This window comes from Typha latifolia, chromosome 13 (assembly GCF_019914945.1).
Source record: "Typha latifolia isolate L0001 chromosome 13, TyphaL0001v2, whole genome shotgun sequence".
NCBI classification, from domain to species: domain Eukaryota; kingdom Viridiplantae; phylum Streptophyta; class Magnoliopsida; order Poales; family Typhaceae; genus Typha; species Typha latifolia.
This window is the reverse complement of record NC_133098.1, coordinates 2969949-2983136: the sequence shown is the minus strand read 5'-3', so window position 1 is coordinate 2983136 and position 13188 is coordinate 2969949. Positions and strand designations below refer to the sequence as shown.

Below are 13188 nucleotides of genomic sequence, written 5' to 3'. Positions count from 1 at the left end.
ATTTTTTTTTTTTTTTGCTAGGATGCGGCATATTTATATGAACAATTCCAGTTGATATATAGATTGCATATCATCAAAGAAATATGAGTTAATTTCATCAAAGAAATAATACTCTACATATCGTGAATACATATATTTTTAATTTTATTTTATTTTTAAAGTAAAACTTTAATATAATTTTCTTTCGTTGTTAGTATTCAAATTACCTTGAGTATTAAATTAGCGGCGGAGCTAAAAGTTTTTGATCAGTGGGATTAATTTCTTAAATTACTAAAAATTAATTTGGAAATATTCTATGCCATACCAATTTAATTAAAAATATTTTATTTTATGAAGAAAAAAATGAGAAAAAAAAATCTAGATGATCTCAACTAATAAATTTTGAATTTGCTATGTGCATTCTTTATCTTTCAATCCTAAAATATATTTATTTGGAAAGAAAAGAGTATATGGAAACTATTTTTAGATTTTAAGTGGGGCTAATTAGTAGTGCTAATTATAGGTATGCACTAATAAATTCTTACAGGGACATAATCTAGATATGCTTTTATTATATTCTTTTGATAAGCAGCAATTATCATCCATATTAAGAAATACAGCTGCACCATAGTAGAAGATTATAATTTTGTCCAATTTCTTGTCATCCATTTTTGTAAACAAATTTTAATTCGGACAAATCTAGATCAAAAATTACTCCTAGCTGCCAAAAGAGAAATAACCTAATTTACTGTATAGCATTTGATGCAATTAAGTAAGAAATTAAATCTTTCTTAAAAATGATGAAAATTTTAAGTATAAAGTCTTCCCCATTCCATTGTTGTTGAGTCACCCACACCATCATCCACAAACCAGAGATCAAAAGTCTACTGTGCTAATACTTTGTAAGTTTATTAACTTTGCATCTTTCAATTTGTTTCTACACCTCAGAATTCAAAATTGACCTTTTTTTTTATTTTATATTTCTTGTAGGAAATTTCTCTTATTTGTCTGCAAAGATGAAGGCTGGCCACATATTACCTATTGCCGTTATCCTCCTTGTTCTCTCTATTGGTACTTATCTGAGTTCATTAGACTAATATTATTTGTAATATTCTTGATGGCATAGTAACTGAAATATATTTGTTTTATAATAATAGGCATGGTGGTTGAGGTATCTGGGCGTGTATTTTTTCCCCCTGAGCACACTTGTTGGAAGATCATCCAAACTGGACAGTGTCAAGCGGCGGCATGTGACGCTGCATGCGTGAAACAAACACAAGGCAACGGTGTCTGCAATGGTGGAGATTGCCGCTGCTCCTACTACTGCGATGAACCTCCAAATTAAGATTTAGATTTATTTTAAGCAGTGAATATGTTGATCTAATAATCTATGTGCTGAAGCCAGAATAATAGAACATGATATTATTCTTATGCATGCTTTCTATCCTCTCTTTTTCTGACTCTTTTCTTCCCCCAATGCAAATGGAGAAAAAAGAAGTATCTAAAGTCATAATTTTTTGCTTAACTTGGAGCGATCGAAGACCCAACCCTCTAATTTCTAGATGAATCGACCCTTCTCCAAACGTCCGAACATGACTCAGGTGTTCCGGATATTCCACGTAGTTAATCCACGAAACCGGAGAACCTTTTCAAAGCCTCCCATCCCAGCTCGCGTCCATTCAATCAAATAATACGATTACCAATAGCGGTGCCCGCAGTCATTTGCCACTTGGCTAACATGCAGTGATCTACGCTACCACCTTCTACGTCTTGACACTTGAAAGGATTTTGAAAACCTTCTCATTCCTCGTTTTCTAGAGACCCAAGAGGATTTTGATGCAGTGATGTTTTTAACTAATCAAATGGGTTAATATTCTTGATTTCCAAATGGGCTAACTTAATATTCTAATAGGGAAGGAGGAGGGGAAGGAAAATGAGTCACCAACCACGAGTGCGAATGGAGATAGCCAGAAAAGACCATTAAAAGTGGGGGAGAAATCCTAGCAGAGCTACGGGAAAAAGAATTATTCTGCAATTTTATACTTCATATTTTAGAAACACACCCTGTAGTACAATCAACTTGATTTTCGAAATGTAGAGAGATAAGTAATATAAATGTGGAGCGTTAACTCTAAAATATCAAGTTCATCATCAAAGAAATATGAATTAATTTCATCAACAATATTCAAGAAATATAAATCATAGATAGGACACAAGAGAAATAAGACTCTGGATATATATTATTTATCTACTTAAGCAGAACTTTAATATAATTTTCTTTCGCTGTTAGTATTCGAATTACCTTGAGTATTAACCAAGGAGGGGAGTTAAAATTTTGTATCAATGGGGCAAATTTCCTAAATTACTTATTAATTTGAAAATATTATCTGCCATACAAATTTAATTAAAAAGATGTTATTTTTAGAAGAAAAAAAAAGAGAAACAAATCTAATGATCTCAACTAATAAAAAATTTGAATTTGTTATGTAAATCCTACAATATATTTATTTGGAAAGAAAAGAGCATATGGAAATTATCTTTAGAATTTAAGTGGGGCTAATTAGTGCTATTTATATATATTCATTAATAAATTCTTACGGTGAAATACTTCCAAATTTAGAGGGGGAGAAATACTATTTTACAAAAATTAATAATAATAATAATTCCTAGAGAAATAAAAATTAATTAATTTAGGGAGTGCCATGGCCCCCCACTTAGGTATGCATGACTATTTAATTACTTCTCTGGTCAGAAAAGGAGAGGAAATATTTGGCTATGTTTTTATTATTATTATTTTTGTTAAGTTGCAACTATCATAGGTATTAGGAAATATAGATGCATCTTAATACAAAAATAATTATATATATATATATATATATATATATATATATATATATATATTTCCAAATTCTCATCATATGATACAAATCCTTTGTCCATTTCTGTAAACATTTTTTTAATTTGGATAGCTTTAAAACATATATTTCTCCTAATGCGAGGAACTTATTATGAATCTATTGATTTCTATCGCTTTAGTTATTGTTGCCAAAAGAGAAATAACCAAATTTACTGTATAAGATTAGAGTAATTAGTGGACAATTAAGCCATTCTTAAAAATAATAAAAAATATTAGTATAAATTCTTCCCCATTCTATTGTCTATGACTCGCTCACACTATCATCTAGAGACTCGAGATCAAATTTACTGTGCTAACTCTTTGTAAGCTTACTAGCTTTTGTATCTTTAGATTTATTTCTACACCTCAAAATTCTAAATTAATCTTTTTTTTTCTCATATTTCTTGAAGGAAATTTCTCTTATTTTTGTTGCAAAGATGAAGGCTGGCTACATTCATGCTGTCCTCCTCGTCCTTCTTGTTCTTTCATCCACTGGTATTTCTAAACCGAGTAGTCCATGGTCTATTACTAGCTTATACCTTGCTACAAACTTTGTATACTTAAAGAACAAAAATTACAATCAAACGACACTAATCATCTTTAGGAATGGACTTTGCTACCTTTATTACATAATATATCTTTGTTGAAATATTTTGAGCCGTGGATACATTAGTATACATGTATACTAACATGCAGGAGGTTATAAACTCAGAAAGTAAATTAATTTACCAATTGCTCTAAAAGTTGTAGCGATAGTTTTGTTTAACTATGATGTGTTCATTGTTATTATTGTTTACTTATAATAATAGGGTTGGTGATGGAGACTTCTGGCCTCGTGATATCCCCCCCTGAGAACGTTTGCTATAGGAACGTTGAAATTGGCAAATGTGCAAAGGAGACATGCAACTCGGAGTGCTCCAAGAAGACTCATGGTGAAGGTGCCTGCCTAAGTGAAACAGTTTGCCGTTGTGCCTACCTCTGCACTGGTCCTCCAAAGATTTAAATTAATTCTAAGCACTCATTATGTTACCTTAATAAGAGATGCTGAGTTTGATTAGCCTACGTTACCTTGATGGTGTAGGCTAGCTATAAAATTTTCTGGAGAATAAAACAATTTCTTACTATTCTTCTTCTTTTTCCCTTTCCCACCTTATGAGCTATTATAATCCTAAATGAGTTGAGCTTGACTTGAGTATGAGCCTGATAGTGCTCACTTAAAATTAAATTTTTATCTAAATTTTAGTGTTGGAGCTCGGTAAAATTCGACGCCAAAGTTAGTAGACGCAAGCCCAATACAAGCTTAAATTGAACAAGACGATTAAATTTTAAAATTTAAGGCTTTACCTCAGTTAAATTATATATATAATTTTGAGCTTGACTTAAATTAAGTAGAGCTTGAGTGTGAATTGATTATTTTGCCAGCCTTAGACGCACATCTTTGTTAATATGTTGTAGATCCGATCCTATTCAACTTAGAGTTGGATATATCACTCTTCACCCCCAAAAAAAAAAGAAATGTATAGAAAAGCCACGACCTCGCCGGCGAGGCAAGGTTGTGCCTCTCATGTAGGCAAAAGCCGCCAATGCCGGCGGCAGCAAAGGAGGTGGCGTTGAGCAGCGATTCGAGCTCAGATCTGTTCGAGTTGGAGAATCTAACGACGATCGAATGGGATAGCTGGCTGCGTTTGGCACATCCACCACCAATCGAGCTAAAAAATGGGACTTAATTGCTTAGAAAATTGTATAGTTGACGGCGAAAATAAAACTGACAATTTAAGCAATTTGGTGTAGATTTCGTTTTTTTTTTTCTGTAAATTAAAAAAATTTCATCGTTTTTTACTTTAGATATTTTATTTGAAATAATATAATTTTTGGGTTTTATAGTTTATATTTTACAATTAACTTGGAAGGATACTTCAAAATTAAACAAAATTGGAGGCTCGATAAATAATACAAATTATAGTTACGGTAACCCTAAAATTATGAAAATAAATATGTGAAATTTAATATTTTTCTATTTAAAATGGTTGGTTGAAGTAATAGAAGTGACGATAGGAACTAATAAATTATTCCATCAATTAACAGGTTAAAAGGTGAACTCTCTACTTTCTCCTAAATAAACAACTCTAAATGATTTTTTTTCTTTTTTTTTTTTACTAGGATGCGACATATTTATATGCACAATTCCAGTTGATATATAGTTTGCATATCATCAAAGAAATTAATTTGGAAATATTCTATGCCATACCAATTTAATTAAAAATCTAGATGATCTCAACTAATAAATTTTGAATTTGCTATGTGCATGCTTTATCTTTCGATCCTAAAATATATTTATTTGGAAAGAAAAGAGTATATGGAAACTATTTTTAGATTTTAAGTGGGGCTAATTAGTAGTGCTAATTATAGGTATGCACTAATAAATTCTTATAGGGACATAATCTAGATATGCTTTTATTATATTCTTTTGATAAGCAGCAATTATCATCCATATTAAGAAATACAGCTGCACCATAGTAGAAGATTATAATTTTGTCCAATTTCTTGTCATCCATTTTTGTAAACAAATTTTAATTCGGACAAATCTAGATCAAAAATTACTCCTAGCTGCCAAAAGAGAAATAACCTAATTTACTGTATAGCATTTGATGCAATTAAGTAAGCAATTAAATCTTTCTTAAAAATGATGAAAATTTTAAGTATAAAGTCTTCCCCATTCCATTGTTGTTGAGTCACCCACACCATCATCCACAAACCAGAGATCAAAAGTCTACTGTGCTAATACTTTGTAAGTTTATTAACTTTGCATCTTTCAATTTGTTTCTACACCTCAGAATTCAAAATTGACCTTTTTTTTATTTTATATTTCTTGTAGGAAATTTCTCTTATTTGGCTGCAAAGATGAAGGCTGGCCACATATTACCTATTGCCGTTATCCTCCTTGTTCTCTCTATTGGTATTTATCTGAGTTCATTAGACTAATATTATTTGTAATATTCTTGATGGCATAGTAACTGTAATACATTTGTTTTATAATAATAGGCATGGTGGTTGAGGTATCTGGGCGTGTATTTTTTCCCCCTGAGCACACTTGTTGGAAGATCATCCAGACTGGACAGTGTCAAGCGGCGGCATGTGACGCTGCATGCGTGAAACAAACACAAGGCAACGGTGTCTGCAATGGTGGAGATTGCCGCTGCTCCTACTACTGCGATGGACCTCCAAATTAAGATTTAGATTTATTTTAAGCAGTCAATATGTTGATCTAATAATCTATGTGCTGAAGCCAGAATAATAGAATATGATATTATTTTTATGCTTCTTTCCTCTTTTTCTAACTTTTTTTTGCCATTGCATCCGAGAAAAAAGAAATATCTGAATATAAATTTTAATTACCTTCAGTATTAACTTAGGAGGCGGAGCCAAAAAAATTTGACCAGTGGAGCAAAATTTCCAAATTACTTATTAATTTTAAAATATTATCCACCATGCAAATCTAATTAAAAGTTATTTTCAGAAAAAAAGAAGAGAAACAAACCTAATGGTCTTAACTAATAAAATTTGAATTTGTTGTGTACATGCTTTATTTTTAAATCCTAAAATATATTTATTTGGAAAGAAAATAGCATATGTAAACTATCCTTAGATTTTAAGTGGGGTTAATTAGTGCTATTTATAGATATTCATTAATAAATTCTTACGGTGAAATACATTTTCAAATTTAGAGGGGAAAAATAAGTGCTACTTAAGAAAAATTATAATAATAATTCCTAGAGAAATAAAAATAATAATAAATTATGCAGGACTATTTACTTCTCTTTTCAGAAAAGGAGACGAAATATTTGGCTATGCTTTTATTATTATTATTATTATTATTATTATTTATGTAAGCAGCAACTATCATCCGTATTAGAAAATACAGATGCATCGTAATACAAAAATAATTATTTTATTTTTTTTCTAAATTCTAATCGTATGATACAAATCCTTTGTCCATTTCTGCAAATATTTTTTTAACATATATTTCTCCTAATGCAAGAAATTTACCGTAAATCTACTGATTTCTACCGCTTCTGTTATTGCTGACAAAAGAGAAATATTAAATTTACTGCTTAAGATTAGACATAATTAGTAGATAATTAAGCCATCTTTAAAAATAATGAAAAAAATTAGTATAAATTTTTCCTCATTCTAGTATTGGACTCATCCACACCATCATCTAGAGACTGGAGATCAAATCTACTGTGCCACAGGAACGCCGCCAGAAATAACAAAGTATATATCACCACGAGACCCAACTAAAAAGAAAGTGGGGCCCAATATTAAATGAAAATTTATATGGAATTTCATAAAAATACCCTTTATTTTTATTATTATTCACATTTTATCTCACGATATGTGCTATTCGATTCCTCCTGTATATTACTTTTATATATTTGAAATTTTCCATCAGAATTGAAGCAACAAATATCACACATGTCAATAAATGGGAAGACATCCCTCAGATCCTTATTGAAATTAATATAATATTATCTATTTTCTTAATAGTTTTATGTTGGAAGTTATTTCCGCATAATATAGTTTAGAGATAATTATAATTCTCACGTGCAGGGAATTCCTGCAGTTGGGGCTCCAGCTGATCTGCTCCAGCTCCCATATTACCTCCTCTTCCTTTTTGAACTCTAGTAGAGTTGGTAGGTATCTTGCTCAACCCCAAATAATATTGTGGAGAAATTGTTTGGTGGTTGGTAGTTTGGTGGCTTGGCTCGATTTGATTGATGACTCGGCAGTGCGGTTAGCTTGGAAGAACAGCTTGGCAACGCAACGGCTTGGAGCAGGTCTCGGCGGCGTTTGATTCGAAGCAATTTGTCCAGCCCATATCTAGCCTTCAGGCTCATGAATGATCCAAAAAAAAAAACTCTTTGAAGGCCGTCTACGACCTGTTGTCCTCCTCGTTCTTTCCTCCACTGGTATTTCTAAACTGAGCAGTCCATGGTTTATTACTAGTTTATACCTTGCTACAAACTTTGTATACTTAAAGAACAAAAATTACAATCAAACGACACTAATCATCTTTAGGAAATGGACTTTGCTACCTTGATTACATAATATATCTTTGTTGAAATATTTTGAGCCTGACGCCAAATGCCTCGATACATTAGTGTACTTGTATACTAACATGCAGGAGGTTATAAACTCAGAAAGTAAATTAATTTACCAATTGCTCTAAAAGTTGTAGCGATAGTTTTGTTTAACTATGATGCGTTCATTGTTATTATTGTTTACTTGTAATAATAGGGTTGGTGATGGAGACTTCTGGCCTTGTGATGTCTTCCCCCTGAGTCCTGAGAGCGTTTGTTATAGGAACGTTGAAATTGGCAAATGTGCAAAGGAGACATGCAACTGGGAGTGGTCCAAGAAGACTCATGGTGAAGGTGCCGGCCTAAGTGAAACAGTTTGCCGTTGTGCCTACCACTGCACTGGTCCTCCAAAGATTTAAATTAATTCTAAGCAGTTCTTACTATTGTTCTTCTTTTTTCCTTTTCCACCTTATGAGCTATTCTAATCCTAAATGAGCTGAGCTTGATTTTAGTATGAGTCTGATAGCTAATTTGAGCTTTAATTTGAGCCAGAATGTGAGTTACTTAGATTATTTTGCCAGCCTTACGCATCTACTTAGAGTTAGCTCAGCCATTGGTGACAATTTTTGACCCGACGTGATAATTAGATATAAATCATCTAACTTGATTATTAAATGAGTTATCTTTGTATTTATTATTTTAAATTATTTTTTTTATAATTTATATAAATTTAAATAATTTATAATCCGTGTAATATGTTTATTTAGAAATTTTAACCCGTTTACCCTACCCGAAACCGGCTAATCCTACCCGATTGCCATCCTGTTAGACCGTGACACTTCTATTTCCCGCCATTGGGGAGTTGATCCCTTCGGCCTTCCCCTTCCTAAATTTGTGTTTAGGGTTTTCGAAGATTCGTATCTAGGGGTTTCTTCGCTCCGAGTCTCCGACTGACCGCGGCAATGTCGAATGGTTATTGGAGATCAAGCTCAGAACCCTCGGACAATTTTACAAGTGGTAATTCCTCTGTCTGTGTGTGTGTGTGTGTCCGCATTTCTTCTCGCTTTCCGCCATTAGGATTAATGTTAGCGCCCGATTCCTTTTCCTTTACTTTATGCGAGTTTGGAGAATTGGAAGTGAGTTTTAAATCAGGCAGTTTATTGGGGGAAGTTGGGATTTTGGAGAAAGAGGATGGCTTTGTAGAATTGGAGAATGGGAATTGTTGGCGTTATGGGTCAAAATTGATACTTCATTCAAGGAGACTATCTGAAATAGGTAAAGATTATACCTGATGGAAAGGAGAATATACTTTGATAAATTATTTTTATTTCACTGAATGATTCTCTTCTGTCTATAGAAAGGTGATCCATTTTACTAGAAATAAAATGAGTTGCGCCATTCATTTATTAATCAAACGAAGCTGAATAAAAAAGATTAAGGTTATTTGTGAAGAGGAAAGTACACTGTCAGGCTAGGCTTCAGATCTGAGTTTCTAGCTCACGGTTATGTTAAGAATCTTTAGATGCATAGAACCTTATCTTTTGACATTCTGATTTAGATAACTCAACTTCGTACCAGCAGCAAAGATACCATGGTTGAAACATTTTGGCCCAGATTGAGGGCCTCTCAATAAATGGCCAAGTGCAAGGTAGGTGGATTAAGAACTAGCAATGAACAAAATAAATAGAGCTCTTTGAGTAATGTTGGCCTATCCAACTACAATAAGAGCACTGCATATATTTCTGAACTTTCCAGATGCATGTCATTTTTCATATTTATTTTAATATAATCTAAGAGCAAAGAAGATATGTAAGCTTTGCCTCGCTTGTTTTTGTTCCAAAAGGTCATGCAAGGCAGAGATACTTTTTTCGGGTACCATTAAGTATGGTGTATTGTTACTGTTTGGTGTCTTCTCTGGCAAAAGTTTCTTCTTTGCTCTTATTTTTCTGAAGCTAGTGCTGGATTTAGAGGTGAGATCCTGCATATATTAAGATGAAAATTATGCTCTTCAGCTGCAAAAGTATTCTTAATTCAAGTAGGCTTGTATCAGTGTATTTTGAAACGCAACCGCGGGTCGTCATCCCACCGCCTAGCACCTAGACGGAAAGCGGGCGTCAAGGCGATCTAATATTTTTAATATTCATAAATATAAACTTTATATTTATGAATCTAGTAATCTTATGTTTCGTCAGGTTGGGAACCTTAGTGTACCAAAGAAGAGAACTAGAATAGTTGCCCCAAAAGAAAAATATTGCTTGACAATTTGGGAATTTGAAGTATAATCGTTACCGGAATATCTTCAAGTTATGGTTAATTCTTCACAAAAGAAGCTTCATCTATTACTGGCCCTAAATATTTCTAGATATTTAATCCTAGGATACCCCAAAATTCTCTTTGGCACCAAAATAACACAACTTTATCCTTAATTTCTTCCATTTTTAGAGCAATTTCTAGTAATAACTGCCTAGTGAGTTGCATCTAATTTTATTTATTTGCATGTTCTAATATATTTTAAACTTCTCTGATCACCAAATACAATTTGCCCCATGGTTAGAGTTACTCTGTAGGATGTATTGATTGTATTCATCTTCAACATGAGCAAAACGTGAACAAAAGTAGGTCAAAAGTTTGAGGTTGTTTATTTCAGGAGGAGGTTAGAGTTCATGTACATTTGGAGCTCTCAAAATTTATGAGCAATTGGTTTTAATTAAATCCAACTTGAATTAAGTCATTTATGAAATCTTATTAGGAGAAAAGAAGGGAAGCTTTTTGTTAGCTTTACCTTAGATTAGATCTAAATCTTTCAATAATAAGCAACTTATAGCCCTAAATCTAGATGGAATTGTAGATGGGCCAATTAAGTCATCAAGCCCATTTTGGATACAGGTAGAAGACGATTGCTTTGTTTGATGATGCACCTGTCAATTCCTTGCTGGTTAACCATGTTAAACGATGTTACTCCAAATTCAACCCATTTATTAGTTGCAAGAGTTGTTGAGTTCCTTTTTCTGAGGTGCTGAATTGGACTCGTAGCTTCAGTATGAGATAAGGAATGTAGTTTTCATCATGTCATTGTTTTGCACTTCATAATCAAAAGATTTTTGGCATCTAAGTTTGATTAGATGAACCTTTCTTTGTGCTCTCTATCACTAAAACTAGCAAAGAGTTGTACTCATGAAACTTTCATGAATTGTATGTTAGAATGTATTTATGCCATGTCAGAAGACTATTTATGTATCTGATCCCAGGGATGAATCAATCATACCTGTTTCTTTCTGAGAACAGATGTAATATGAGGTGCATAAACTGCCACATCAGTTGTTTAGATAAGGAAGTATAATAGTCTTGGAGGAGTGGTCAATGCTGACAATGTCATGAATTTTGATAGCACACCTTAACAATTGTGAGTCAATTGACTTTAGAATTTTAATGGCAACTCCCTCTATTATTTTATTTTCTTTAATCAATAATTTAGCATCAATATCTTAGGAATTTCAACATCATAACTGGAAATAACATCACTTTGTCTGGCTTGTGGCACTAAGTAAAGATGCGGTTGAACCTGAACTACCAGAAGGTGGCCCAGTAAAGCAGTTTGCTATCATCTGATGTTGTTCCATTAATGACAAAGTTGGTCAAGAAATGGACTTCTAATGAAAATAACCATCAACCAGCAGTGCCATCATCATTTGATTGCTAAATTTGCAAAAATTGTTGTCGATGGCAAAACTTATTACTATCTACTATAGTTTTCAAACAATTTATCAAAGATTATGTTTAAGTGCCACATCAGCAAATGAGTGTTTAGGTAAATCGTCGATTGGGAAAATGATTTATTTGGTGACATATAGCTTTAAGGATAATTTCTTTCGGTGGAAGCAGTTTACTGTCCTAAAGAAGAAATCCTAAATTAATAGTAAGTTCCTGAGGGAAAGAGCCACTTTAGGGATTCAATTTTTTAGAGCAATTTACTTAAAGAAATTTATGTGGCTGCTTATGTTGCAAAAATTGTAGTACCGGTAAATAGTTTGAAAACTATGTTAGATTGGTAACATTCTTATTCTTGTTTCAGAAACTGCAGTGACTGTCCAAGAAGTGCCTATCAGGGGAAGCTCCCTTCTTCACAATTGCAAAAAATGAGCAGAGAATTAGGTTTTGATGGATACAGTGCAAGGAAAGGGAGAGGAACACTAGGAGGAAGTGACTTTTTATTTGGGACCACTTGTGTAAATTCCCAGAATGGCTGGTTGGTCCCTCCTTCAAATTCCATGGAAGGCAAGCAACATGGCTCGACTAAATGCCTAGGCTTTCCTTTGCACTGCTCTGTATTGGTGGGTCTCTCTTAAAAGGAACCAAGAAATCACCTCTTCTCCACATAATTCCTACTTTTGGTTTCTTTACCAGATAAAGAAAACATGGAGAGATTCGTGCATAAGTGCAATCCTTTTTTTTTTTGAAGGGCCAATCCTTATCATGCACTCTCAATAGCAAAATTGGTGTTCCATATCAACCCCATCATTAAAGGGTTTTATGTAAGGAAAATGTTTCGGATTCTTTGTAGTGGCCTTATAGATGTTACTCCTGTATAAAATGTCCTACCTGGATTCAAATTATAATCACTATGTTTCTATGTACTGCTTTTTATCTTTTTGGCTCTGTTACTAAGGATATCCTACTCATCTGTAGCACTATTCTTCTTGCAGAGAAAGATAAAGAAAAGGAAAGAAGAAGAAGAAGGAAGATCACAACGAATCTATTGGTTTCAGAGTTTTTTTAACTCCTCCACTCATGCTTGAAAAACTGAAATTGTACTGTACGATTATGGTGAAGGTGTTGGTAGCGATGCATGATGGCTGAGAAGTTGCCAAGGAAGGAAGGGGACCAGATGTAAGGAAGTGAAGTTAATGGTGGGCAGCATTGGCATTGTTCATGTGAATAGCTTTAGCTGGGCTTCACCTACCAGAGAGTTAAGGTGTGGTAATGAGCAACCCAACTTTGAGACCGAGGTCATGAGACGTGGAAATATAATTATCCTCTCAGCTCCTGCACTGCTGGCATCTCCAACGCTCTCCATTAATCATGCTCATGGTGGATCGAACCAAACTTGCAAATGTTAACAGTAAAAAGTAAGAGAAATTTATTTATATATATTTTTAAAAAAATCACCATATAATTTATTCATCTTTCAACTCTTTGTGCTTTATTTGTATATATTACCTCGATAAATTAACT

General features: G+C 33.2%; 2 long non-coding RNA genes across 2 annotated transcripts; both read left to right on the top strand.

The window, feature by feature from the left end:
* The first annotated feature begins 841 nt into the window (after nt 1-841).
* Nucleotides 842-1371, top strand: LOC140800399 (uncharacterized). The gene is made up of 3 exons (XR_012111191.1): nt 842-881; nt 970-1050; nt 1137-1371. It is a non-coding gene; the product is annotated as an uncharacterized lncRNA (long non-coding RNA).
* A 7470-nt stretch (nt 1372-8841) lies between these two features.
* On the top strand, nt 8842-13188 carry LOC140800228 (uncharacterized). Its single transcript, XR_012111152.1, has 3 exons — nt 8842-8973; nt 12029-12287; nt 12660-13188. It is a non-coding gene; the product is annotated as an uncharacterized lncRNA (long non-coding RNA).